The sequence below is a fragment of the Pleurodeles waltl genome, chromosome 6 (assembly GCF_031143425.1).
Source record: "Pleurodeles waltl isolate 20211129_DDA chromosome 6, aPleWal1.hap1.20221129, whole genome shotgun sequence".
Classification (NCBI taxonomy): domain Eukaryota; kingdom Metazoa; phylum Chordata; class Amphibia; order Caudata; family Salamandridae; genus Pleurodeles; species Pleurodeles waltl.
In genome coordinates, this window is record NC_090445.1 from 1,082,969,983 (window position 1) to 1,082,982,400 (window position 12,418).

The 12,418-nt window shown below is 49.2% G+C and overlaps 1 protein-coding gene across 2 annotated transcripts in view; it reads right to left on the reverse strand.

Moving 5' to 3' along the window:
- The window catches only part of EMC1 (ER membrane protein complex subunit 1), a 621,514-nt gene that overhangs the window by 85,888 nt on the left and 523,208 nt on the right, over positions 1–12,418 (reverse strand). The gene's annotated exons all lie outside the window — the stretch shown is intronic.

Consider the following 12,418-nt stretch of genomic DNA (forward strand, 5'->3'; position numbering starts at 1 on the left):
TCAACGTCTTGCTCCTTCTCCTCTCCTCACTATTACTGTTGCTTACGCAATTTATTTGCTTATAGTTAATTGCGTTTACCTCGTCTGTTGCCTGCCGTCTGCCGCCTCCTCTCCTCTAGGCACTCAGAGCGACTCTTGAAGTACACTTGAAGTATCCACGTGCCTTGCCCCTTACGAGGCTCTAGATCCAAGCAGGCCTCAGCAACCCCCAGGGACCTGGCTTCTGGGGGTGCTTGTGTGGCTGAAATCAACTGCAGTCAAGTGGCAATCCGGCTATCAGACTGTCAGACAAGAGGCAAACAGCTGCAACATGGGCTGCTATAGATTCCCAAGCGGCAATGGCGGGAGCAAGAGGAACGTTGAGGAATGGTGAGGCCGTGGCCCACCAGTCAGCACCGACGATCTGAGCCCGGCAGCAACAGCACCAACGCAGGGGCTGCACAGCACCAGTGCAGAGAGGAGCAACACAGGCCTGCCAGCACGCCCTAGTCCAGGACCGGCTTCCCCAGGATGCAGCAATGCCACCCCGGCACAGTCAGTCTGCCTCGTCTCACCGCGAGCCATCCGGGGCCAGCGTCGGCGCCGTCAACAGCGGGTGTATCGCGTATCTCAAAGCTTCTTGCAATACCAGAGCAGTCACACGGCAAACTATCACACATTAAAGGAACCATAAAGTCTTGCAAAATAAAGGCACATTATTATAGTAACACTGAACTAAAATCCTATAGGTCATCCCCCTTCATTGAGGTAAGTACATGCAAAATATACACAGCTAAGTACTAAATGTTAGCATAGCAAGGGCCCTATAGGGGGCCAAACCATATACTAAAATAGAGGAATGTGAGATTGGGGACCAGAGGATATGGAGTAGTTAGCCAAGGGCTGGGAGATTATGGAACCCCAAGAGGTGAGTATCTAGAAGACCCCCAGTGACCAGGTGAGCAGAGGTAAATTACCTGGTCGTCCCATAGGCTAACATCGGGACTTAGGAATTGGAACAATGAAAGAACAGAACCAGGATGGTGGAACCCAACAGTGGATTACGGATGAAGAGGACCTGTAAAAGAAGGGGATAGAGTCCAGTCTACCCAGGAGTGTCCAGGCAGGGCAGGAGGCAATGCTCACTCTTTTGTGAGTTAAGATCTGGGACCACAGTGATGGGTGAAGGCCAGCTGCAGAGTCCAGGAGTTTCAGAGGAGTCCCTGAAGTCATCTCAGAGCTGTCCCTCAATGGTTGTCAGATTGCAGTTGGGTCAGTGGTCAGAAGGACCACCAACAAGTACAAGCAAATGCAAGTTGAAGCTGAATAAGATTTGCAGGGCTGAACAGGCCCAGCAAGGTCCTGGGGACTCGACCCTTGGAGGGGAGTCTGGGCCGACACTCAGAAGACAGGAGATACAGCAGAAGCAGCTGGATTCCCCCATGAGCAACCAACTGAAAGCAGGCACAGTAAGTAGCAGTGAGGCCCAGGCAGTACAACTGAGGAGGAGTCCCACTTCGCTAGAACAACAGAGGAGACTGTCTTTGGAGAGGTAGAGTGCTGAGGGCCTGGCTACCTGGAACCTGAAGATCCCTTTGAGCAGGAGTCAACAAGCCTTGGTTGCTGCAACAGTTGCGGTGCACAGGAATCCTGTCCTGGAGGAAAAAGCAAGGGCTCATCGTCTCTCAAGTTGGAGAAAAGGCAGAGGACCCAGAGGACCCCTCAGAACCACCTCCTGTGTTGGAGAATCTGCCGATCCAGAGGACAGCAGATCTGAGCAGCTGTATGTTGTTGCTTTAGGTGTCTGCAAATGCAGGGGAGTGACTATTTCACACCAAGGGAGATTCCTTCTTGCTTCTTTGATGCAGCTGAAGTTTTGCTGACCCCAGAGGACGCACAGCTGTAGAAATGTTACAAAGCGCTGACAGGAGCAGCGGAAACAATGTTGCAGGGCAAGGTTGTCTTGGTGTTGCAGTCTTGTTGTTCTTGTGAAGTCCAGCAGCGGTTTCGGTGGTCAGGAGCAGAAGAGGTTGTTGCAGAGCAGTCCTGGTGGAGTCTTGCATAACAAATCTGGGGACCCACCTGCAAGGGAGTCCCTAAATAGCCCCAAAAGGGGCTTTGTCACTTTGCAAGGTGACCACCTATCAGAGGGGGTCACAGACGTCACCTGACTAACCTGACCTCTCAAATGCTCCCAGGGGCCACTGTCCATCTTGGCTTTAAGATGGCAGAATCAAGTGTCCACCTGTAGGAGCTCTGGGCACCTCCCCTGGGGTGGTGATGGACAGGGTGAGTGGTCACTCCCCTTTCTTTTGTGTACTTTTGCTCCAGAGCAGGGGACTAGATTATGCAAGGAGGCCACCAAATGTGCCATTCAAAGCAAGCCAGAGACGCAGGGAGGCTACCCCTCCACAGCCTTGTAACAGCTATTTCCAAGGGAAAGGAGGTTGCACTCCTCTCCCACAGGAAATACTTTGTTCTGCCTTCCCCTATTTGAGCTGGTCAAGCAGTAGGAGGGCAGAACCCTGTATGGGGGCTGCAGCACTGTGGGCTGTTCGCAGACCCTGGAAGACTGGTAGAAGCTACACTAGAGGGGGTCCTCTAAGGAGTCCCCAGAGTGCATGGAATCATGTCACCAATAGTGGCATCAGTATTGGGGTATGATTCCGACATGTTTGATACCAAACATGCCTAGGTTCAGAGTTATCATTAAGTAGCTGGATCATAGGTAGTGACCCATGGCTAGTACATAGCTAAAATGGCTTTCCCGCATTCACGAAGTCCAGGGAATTGGAACTGGAATTCATAGGGGTGTCTTTCCTCCTACAGTGGTGCCCACACACAGGGATCTGCACCCTGCGCTTAGGGCTTGAAGGGCCTACCATAGGGGTGACTTACAGTGACCTGGTGAAGTGACCAGCAGTGAAAAGGAGCATGCACCTTTTCAAGCAGGCTGCAAATGGCAGGCCTGCAGACACAGTTTGCATGGGCTCCCATGGGTGGCATAATAGATGCTGCAGCACATGGGGGACCCCTGTACCGATGCCCTGAGTACCTAAGTACCATATGCTAGGGACTTACAGGGGTACACCAGTATGACAAATGTGTGGTGTCTAGGGTACTAAGGCAACCACATTTAGAGCCAAGAGCACAGTCACTGGGATACTAGTTAGCAAGATCCCAGTGAAAATAGTCTAGATCCGTACAATTCTGGACTTGGTAGCTCCAATAACCCAGACTCAAGTCATAGCATTACTAGGCTTCACTGGGTATTACAGAAGGTTTGTGAAAAGTTAAGGCTCCATTGTGGCCCCTCTCACAGAACTGACCAAGAAAATGCCAAAGAAGGTAAACTGGACAGTGAGCTGTCAAAAGGCCTTTGAAACCCTGAAAGAAGCAATTTGCTCAGCACCTGTTCTGAAAGCTCCAGATTATACTGAGCAGTTCAGGGTGAAGACAGAAGCATCTGAGCATAGGATAGGAGCAGTCCTGTCCCAAATCAATGATGATGGCCATAACCAACCTGTTGCTTTCATTAGCAGGTCACTCTCCAGAAGGCAGCATTGGAGTGTGTAGGGAGCTACGTCCTGTTTGCAGTACCTCCCCCAACACACACACTTTTTGCCTGGTTTTTGATGCAACTTTGACTGAAATGCACTGGGTGTCTGCTAACGAGGTCCCCACTACCAGTGTTCCTTTCCTAAAACAAGGCACCCAGTCACTTGATTCCCAAGTGACCAGGCTCTTCACTCCCCGTAAGTTCCTAGTAAGTGGTACCCCTGGTACCTGGGGCATGGGTACTGAAGAGGGCCCCCTCAGTCCTGTGGCACAACTTGTGCCACTCTGAGGGACCCAGAACCAACCTTATGCAGACAGCCATTGCAGGCTGTGTAACAGTATGCTTCCAAAATTGAAAACATAACATGATACCCAGTTTGTGTCATGTCCCCTAACACTGCATGCAATATATGCAAGTCACCACTCTTGCAGGCCTTACAGCCCTAAAGCAGGGTGCATTATATTACATGAGCAGATCTGCCCCTGCTAAGTCTTTATTCTCAGACATAGTAAGTGTACAGGGAAGACATTTTAAATGCATGTGCTGGACAGTGGTCATTACAAGTTCCCCAGCAACATGTTGGCTTCTCTGAATCCTGAGATAAACCCTCACTGACCCCAGTGATGGAATTATTTAAAAAATGCACACAGAGACCACCTTAGAGGCGCCCCCCTGAGAACATACCAGCTACTGGTGTGTTGACTGACTGGTCCTGACCAATTCAGCCACCAGAGCAAGTGTCTGGACCTCCATGGTGAGAGCCAGTGCTCTTGAGGACCAGAATCAAAAGCCTGCATTGGGCAAAGGTGTTACTGCCTCTCCAATGAAGGATGGATATTCCAGGGCAGGGAGCTTCAAAGGCCTTGCCGCCTTTGTGATGCGCCCCGGTACTCTCTAGATGGTGGAGATGACCAAAACCCCTGCCCTGATCCCACGTATCGTGACAGCACAGGCAGGAAGAATAGTTAAATTAGGAGTGCCCACTTCATGCCAGTCCCACCACTAAGATAGACGATCTTAAGTGGATACTAAAACAATTCCTCCATCTTGTGTGGAAGGAATTAGGCCAAGACGGTTAGGGCTATGCCCACTTACCAAAGGAAGTGGTCACACGAAGGTTGTAATCACCCTAAAGGTGAGTAGTCCATTGACTACCTCCTGGCACTCCCTGTAATGCCCCTAAATTCAGTATGTAGGTGGCAGCGTCAACCCTAGAACTCAGATTCCAGCCGACCTAAGAAAAGCCGAAAAAACACAGAAGTCACCCAGCAGAGAAGACTGATGACACCAACTGATGTGGCCCCAAGTCCTACCAGCCTACCTGCAGCCTTCAAAGAAATCTGCACCCAGAGGATGTCTGTCCTGTAGCCCAGCAACCTCTAGAGACTTGGGAGGACTGCCTGCCTTCGATAAAGACCAAAAATCACATGGACTGCGGACCTGTCCAAAAGAAACTATCTATAAAGAAGAAGTCGGCCAGAGGATCCACAAAACCTCTGCCTGGCACCACCTCAGCACCAGATGCCCCCATCCCAAGTGGCCCACCAGCTCAGTAAAGGTTCCCAGCACTTCTGACCAAGAATCCACTCTGGGCTGACCCCTGCCGGACTCCACAGCAACGCCTGCAGCCTAAATCGGAGGACTCCCCCCCCCCCCCACCCTCCCCCCCACTTCACCCCCACCCCCCCCACCTCATCCCCCTGCCAATCGCACCCTGCCTGGTAAGCTGTTTCTGATGCCAAAAGACACCCCTGCACTCTGAGACCTTGGGGAGCTGGGCTGTTGGTGTCCCTACGACTCCTGGCATCTCTACTTACCTGGGCAGCTGCGGGTTGACCTCACCCAGTCTCCTGGCCAGAGCCTGCAGCCTGTTTCTGAAAGTGATCTCCTCCATTGAATAATACTGGGTGCTTGATGTTGTGCTGGCACTCTGCACCCGGCCGCCTCTGTGCCACTGAGGGTGTAGGTTTGGTGCTGATTTGTGCCCCACCCCACCAACGGACTGCCTCAATCTCCGGAGACCAACCTCTGACACCGCTTGTACTTACCTGTGAGCAATGCGTCTTCATTCACCTCCAGTCTTTATTGATTAACATTGGGCATCCGACCCAGACTTTGACCTCTGCACACGGCCACCCTTGTGCCGTTGCGGGTGCACTCTTGGTATCAATCTGAACTTTGCCCGGTGCTAGTCTAAAACCCTGAAGATTGGATTTGTAACTAGTGTACTAACCTACAAAACCACAATCTTGTTTTGCTCCAATACGTTAACAGTGAAGACCCTGAAAATTACACTGTCAATTTTTGAAACAGCAAAAAAAATGTAATTTAAAAACTGCTTATCTTGTAACGAAGTTCTTTGGTTCAAAGCATATATAAAAGCAACTGTATTTTTCTAAATTGGTCTTGGATTTATTCTTTGAGTGTGTCTCTCATTTATTGTCTCAGTGAGTACAACAAATGCTTAGCACAACTCCTTGATAAGCCTAACTGCTCACCCACACTACCAAAAACAGAGCATTAGATCTATTTACGCCTTTGTAAGCCTTTGGGGGATCAACTGCGCTATCTGCACATATGTATCACTTTATTATTCAGTTAATTAAAACAGTTACAAAGAGCACAATTGGTAATATTAATAGAAAATGTCCACACAAAAAAAAAAAAAATCTGTTAAGCAGAAGTTCGTATTTGTCTCTGTTTCAACAAAGGTACTCAGGTTTCCTTTGGGCCTGCAGTAGCTTTGCTGTCCGTCCCAAATGACAGAGCTAGCCTCCGTCTTAGAATTGTCACATACTTTGCACATCTAGCCAAGGCCCAGGCAGCGAAGTGTGAAAAGCAGAGATTAGATGTCTTCCTGCAATTCCACGCCTTCAGTGCCAGAGCTACTAGAATTTTAACTGTCTCCTATCGGCTGCTGCAGTAGGGTAGCAGTACAGGAAGTGTAACCAACTTTCTTGGTGGTCAGAGCAGAGCCGGCAAGGTCTTTTGTCCCTGTATGTAGGTCAGGCGTGATTATAGTCCTTGATTGGCAGGGCTAGTGTTTTTATGTAGAAGATCTGGTTTCTAATTCCTGTGTTTATTGCTTCTTGGAGGTATGGTTGAGGGGCGCCAATCAAATCGGAATGGTTTAGCGATGGCACTGTTGGAGATTTGGCTGACAGTAGGTCACACTCCCAAGAGATTTCCTTTTCTCTTAAGTTAATTGATTTTTTTTCCTCAAGCACAGAGTGGCACAGTGTCTGCCAGCTGGATGGAGTTGCCCGTTTCAAAGGTCTTAAGAGCCTTACTTAGCTGTGTGAATCACGGGTTGCCCGGAGTCTCAAAGATAATTCTCAAGTGTTGTTTTAGTGTGGGCATATTGGCCTTCCTGAGCCTGGTGTAATATTTCAGGATGGCGGCTTGACAATCTATCTGCTGTGACACTAGGCCTAGTTCCAGTCTGAGCCAAGAGCGACAAGTATACATTGGTTGTTGGAAGATTTTTAGATCTGCTCTACAAGGAACTAGATCTATGGTGGATTCTAAGGACCCAGGAAATGCACAATAACCATACTGCAGAGCAGGAAGTAGAGTCGCCTTTATTACCCTCGGTATTGGGGCTGCCGAAGTGCTTCTCAGTTGATTACCCAATTGAGCGATTCCATATGAGATGGCTGTAGCACTTTGATCGCAACTTTCTGTTTCCCTGCCGTGTTATTCTCTGCGAACCAGCACCCAGAGGTAATTGTATTTCCTAGCTGTACTGATGGTCTGACTTCCCAAACGCCAGGTTGCGGTCCTTTTGTTCAGGGGCCAGAACACAGCCCTACTTTAGGCCTCTGTTGGTTTCTATTTTTCGTGATAATGTTCCTGGACCTGTTAATACACAGACCCAAGTATGGGTGTACAGCGATATGATGGCCCTTAGGAGTTGTGTGGGAATGCCCCTTGCTGACAGCTTCCTCCATAGTTTATCGCGGTCTACCATGTCAAACACTGCACTGTAGTCCACAAAGCAGCAAAATAGCAGCAGATGAATAGCGGTAACTGCTTGATGCTGCAGGTATGAGAGTGCCACAATGTTGTCCACTGTTGAGGCCCCTGTTCTGAAGCCAGATTGAAAAAAAAAGCTGGATTTGACACTCCTGTACCTAGGCTTCTAGTTGGCCCAGCAGCAATCAACGCCTCCACATCCAGGAGAGCTATTAGATGGTAGTTTGAAGATACTGAGTGGTCTCCTTTTTTATGGATTGGACAGAGTATGGACCCTCTGCAGGAGTCTGGGACGATGGTCAGCTGATACATGCTATTAAAGAGCTGAGATGACCAGTATGCTGTAGAGCAGATTTGAACAGGGAAGCTAGAAGCCCATTTGGCCCTGGGGCACCGTCTTTCCTGGTACTCTTTGGAAAAGTGATCCGGTTCCACACCTTCCGCCATCTCAGGTGCAACTGGCTGGTCTATTTAGTACTCTCGGTGTTCTTCGTCCGTTGCGGGGTGGGGGGTGTTGCTTACACTGTGAGGGAGAGCAGGTTGCGGAGTCTAATTAACCCTGGTCATGGTCGAGTCAGATTCTGGCTTGGAGGTCGAGTACAAGAGACATGAGAGACCCAAGTAGTTTGATACACCGTTCTCCCTTGTCTTATGCCCGTTCCTTAACTTATTTACATGCTCCCAGAGCTGAGCGTGATTTCGATCCTTTAGCCGCTGGAAAATAGTTTCCCATTCTTCTCAATCTTTTTCCATCTTGAGTTCCCATATTTGTTTAGGGGATCCTCTGGTTATTGTTACCGGAGACGCAGTGTCCTGTGTGCCCTGTTGTTTATGCTTGGGTAGGATACTACGTAGTGACTGCCTTGCCTTGATAATGTCTTTTGTCTGGTTGTAATGTGTTACCCCAGTTGTCCAACGACTTGTACCACCATTCGAGATTCAAGTTGGTCTCCCGACGCTGAGATTTTAACCATGAGGATATTTTAGATGCATGCTCCGGTCTCCATTTGATTCTTCTCGCAAAGTGTACTTTCTCTGTGCCCGTTGAAGCTCCAATTACGGTGAACTTCTCTACTGCCCAAGCTTGTAGATTAAGGATACATTTCAGGGGATTGTGATCGCTCTCTGCCCTCTCTGATACTTCAATTTGCTGAAGTCTTTGCATGAATTTCTCTGAGAGATACACATAGTCAATGGATGAGCCTACTTTAAAGGATGGAGGAAAGGGGCAGCCCTTCAGGTTGTTCATGTGCCCCAGGCAGGTTGAACGGAGTCTGAAAGTTGAGGGAATGTTTTAAAGTAACTGACGGCCTCTATCCTGGGAGGACACCTCTGATTGTGCATCTAATCCACTTATGTTGAAGTCTCCCAGCATGACTATTTCATAGCCAGGGTGACTGAAGATAATGGTTTCCAGGTTCTCCAGGAGTTCAAGGATTGTCGCCGTCATTGATTTCCTTGGAACGTTTATATAGCAGTTGATCAGTATCAGATCAATCTTTTCTCGATCAATGTTCACACTGCTAATGGTGATTACTTGGGCCATTTTGCTGTTGATAGTCAACTCAGAGGCTGCTAAACTGACTGAGTTTGATGAAGGTCGATAAGCCCCCAGAAAGCCGTCCAAAAATACTTGGTCGAGTGGCTGGTTGAGAGATCTCATAACAACCTGACAAGTGAGATGGAGCACACTCCCAAGTTTCTTGCACGCAGATGATGTAATTAGAGTTTTAAAGGGACCTTGCTTTACTAGATCTGGTTGTGCTCTTAAGACTTGCCACATTCCAAGAGAGGATTGACAGGGATTTACGTGAGCACAAGTGGGAGTGCTCTGTGCTCCATTTAGTTCTTGGACCTAAACATTATTTCTGTCCCATGCTTTTGTTAGAGCAAATGTGTAACCATGCAGACCTCTCTTCCATTTTGCGCCCACACTATGGTTATAGTTTGCAGGGCCTCTGTTGTTGGGGTCCAGTGATTCCTCCCCCCACTTGAGCCTCTTAAGACGGCTTTCAGCCTATCTTTGGGATCAATACTTAGGAGGATTAACAGGTATTGGTCAGGCGGAGGAATGCATAGTTTAATGCCCCAATCTGCGAAGGACTCTGTTGCGTCCCAAACAGCAACCCTCTGTGCTGAGCTTTTCCAAGTTGTTTTTGTGACCTCCCTGCTTGCATTAAGGAAGGGTGGCTCGAACCTGACCCAGTCTATGTCTTCCGAGGTGATGTGCCTGAGAGCTGGCACCTGAGAAAATAGCTGCAGTAAGTTCCTTCTGTTTAAGATATTTATGAGATTGCGAGGGATAAATATAAGTTCCAGTTCTGCTGGTTCTGATGCAGCATATCCAGCGTGCAGTGGGGTCAGTATGTCACCCTGTTGAGTGCTTGGGGATCTATCCCAGTGAGAGGTGTTCATGTCAGAAGAGACTTGAGATATGTTTGCCGCCAGGTAGTGGGCTATCTCTCTGCTGCTCGCGTAGGTGGTTGTACCGGCTATATCGGTGTGCTGTGATTGTGCTCTCCTTGTGCCAGTTTGCAGATCTGTAAGTTTTCCCTGTTTGCAGTGTGGACTGGAGTACTCCCTTGCGTCTTCAATGCTTGTGCAGGCTGTTGTCATCCTTACTGGGTTTGTTTTTGGACAGGCCCTTAGATCTTGGGTTTGGTGACCAAGGAGGGTTTCCTGAGCCCTTGGTTCAACTGATTGACCTCGTTTTCCAGTTTGTGTTGGTGGGCTAGGCCCAGTAGTTTCTGCCTCGTCCTGCTCTCCGAGAGGTACCAACTTTGTTGCTATTGTGTAATCTTGGATATGATCCGGTTGAGATAACCTGAGTGTGCCAGGTGTTAGTGTTTGTGTTTTAAGCGTAAGTTCCCCTGCCCTTCGTGAGGGGACTGACATCAATTCTGCCAGTTGGTCTTGTTGCGGGCCTTTTTTGTATTGTGTGCATCCGAAAAATTGGAAACAGCTTTTCAGTACCACTTTCTTCCAGTACTTCAGGAGCGAAGTTTATCATGTGCCTTTTGTCCGATCTCATTTGATTTCTTTGTTTCCGGCCTTGCTTTTTTATTTTTTCTGCGCTCTTCTAGTCAGGTCCGTGGTTGTGCTTTGAGGAGACTTTAAGAAGGAGTTACATGATTGCGTTGTGTCACCCTGAATGGTGGTGACTGCTTCGACATGTAGTTCCGATTTCCCATACTTATAGTGCTTTGACTCCCTAATTGGGAAAGGGGGAATGTCTGTGTTTAAGCACTGTTAAAGCAGTTGTTTGTGAAGGGGTGCTTGATGTTGCCAATGGTTCTACTGTATCTGAACCTTGGCTTTGCACCGATTGGTCTAATTGGCATAATTGGGGGGTGGGGTGGAGATGTTACTACTGTGTATTCGTCTCTTCTTGCTCTCACCTTGACTGCTCTAACTACATCACATAGTATGTTAGCTAGGGAGCTTAGCTTGTCGATAAGTGGGGAGCAGGAATATTGAGGTCCCTTCTGTGTTGCTGTGAAGTGACTCTCCATGTGCATAACCTGTGCTCTGACTTCAAGGAGGTGTGTAGCCAGGGACTGAACCAAGTCCAATTGCAACTATATCTTTCTTTGACTGCCAGTGAAGTGCCCTAGCCATGGTGCCCTGTGATGCTCTGATCGTGCTAGCTCTTCTGTGCCTGTGATGCACCGGGGGTTGGTCCACCCCCTTCCTCCCCCAAGAGCGTCTTTGCTGTTGTAGTGCAGCTGAATGTTCTGTCAATCGGCTCCTCGATATTGTTGAGGAACTGTTCAGACAGTGCTCCCAGCTCCTGGTCTGCAAGACATGTTCTGCCCTGGTTGATGGTCAAGGTTTTTGTTTCTTCCTCTGGACTCTAGGATGTCGCTAAGAGATTAGTTACTGCCGCTGACTGCCCATGTACTGGGGACCACTCAAGCGTGTGAACTACTTGGGAAATGGTTGTCATCCTATGCGTTTGATGCCCAACCCCCAGGTGGGGGGAGCAGGGCGTGGGTGTATTTGTTTGCTGTACAGCGGTGGCTGCAGTTGTAGTGAGCTCTCTGTTCGAAGATGGGGTTGGAAAGGTCCCTGCTGCTGGTTTGCTGAAGAATCAGATTATGGAGTCCTTTTCTTCCGGTCGAGCTTGCATGTGTGGTCTAGGGGGACTCTACTGCTTCACTCAGGTTCCCTAGCAGCCAGTGGCGGAGCAGTGTTTCCACCGCAATGCGTTTAAGTTGCGGGGTTGAGCAATCTCCCTTCCCTTGCCGGCGCGTGTTGTATTGCCTTTTTGGCATCACCTACTGGGAAAACAAGGCCAGCCGGAGAGCTATTGTTCCCATCTGCTCTGTAGTTTGTGCACTAAAATTTGGGCTCTAGGGCTCACGCTCTGTATCCAGTCGTTTCGAAGCGCTGCCACACCAGACGCCTCCAGACCAGCTGGTCAACCACTAGTGCGGGTTGAGTGGAGGGGCACGAGCAGACGGCAGGAGCGTGGAAGATATTATTGATGAGATTCTGGGCAGAGGTGTTAAGATATTGTCGGACTGGTTGAGGACCGGATTGAGCGCCTCTTGCATGAGCTTGTCTTCATTCAGGAGCTGCACCGCCTCACCTCCCCCTGATGTTTGCAGGCGGGAGGGAGGGAGGGGGCATGAGCACACAATTTGTGCAGAGTTCTGCGTTCTGCTGGAGCTGCGCCACCTCTCCTCACTGGGTGTCCCTGGGCGACCCTGGATGTCCACTGGTGGTTGAAAGGGGCATGAACACGCAGTTGTGCTGCAGTCTGCTGGATTCTGAGCTCTGATGGAGGGGTCCGCATCCTCCGCGTGGATCTCCTCTGTGCCTCCAGCAGCAAAACGCCTGGTCATGTACAGATGGCGGCAGTGAAAAAAAAAAAAACTCTTTAAAAAAAAAAATCTCTGCACA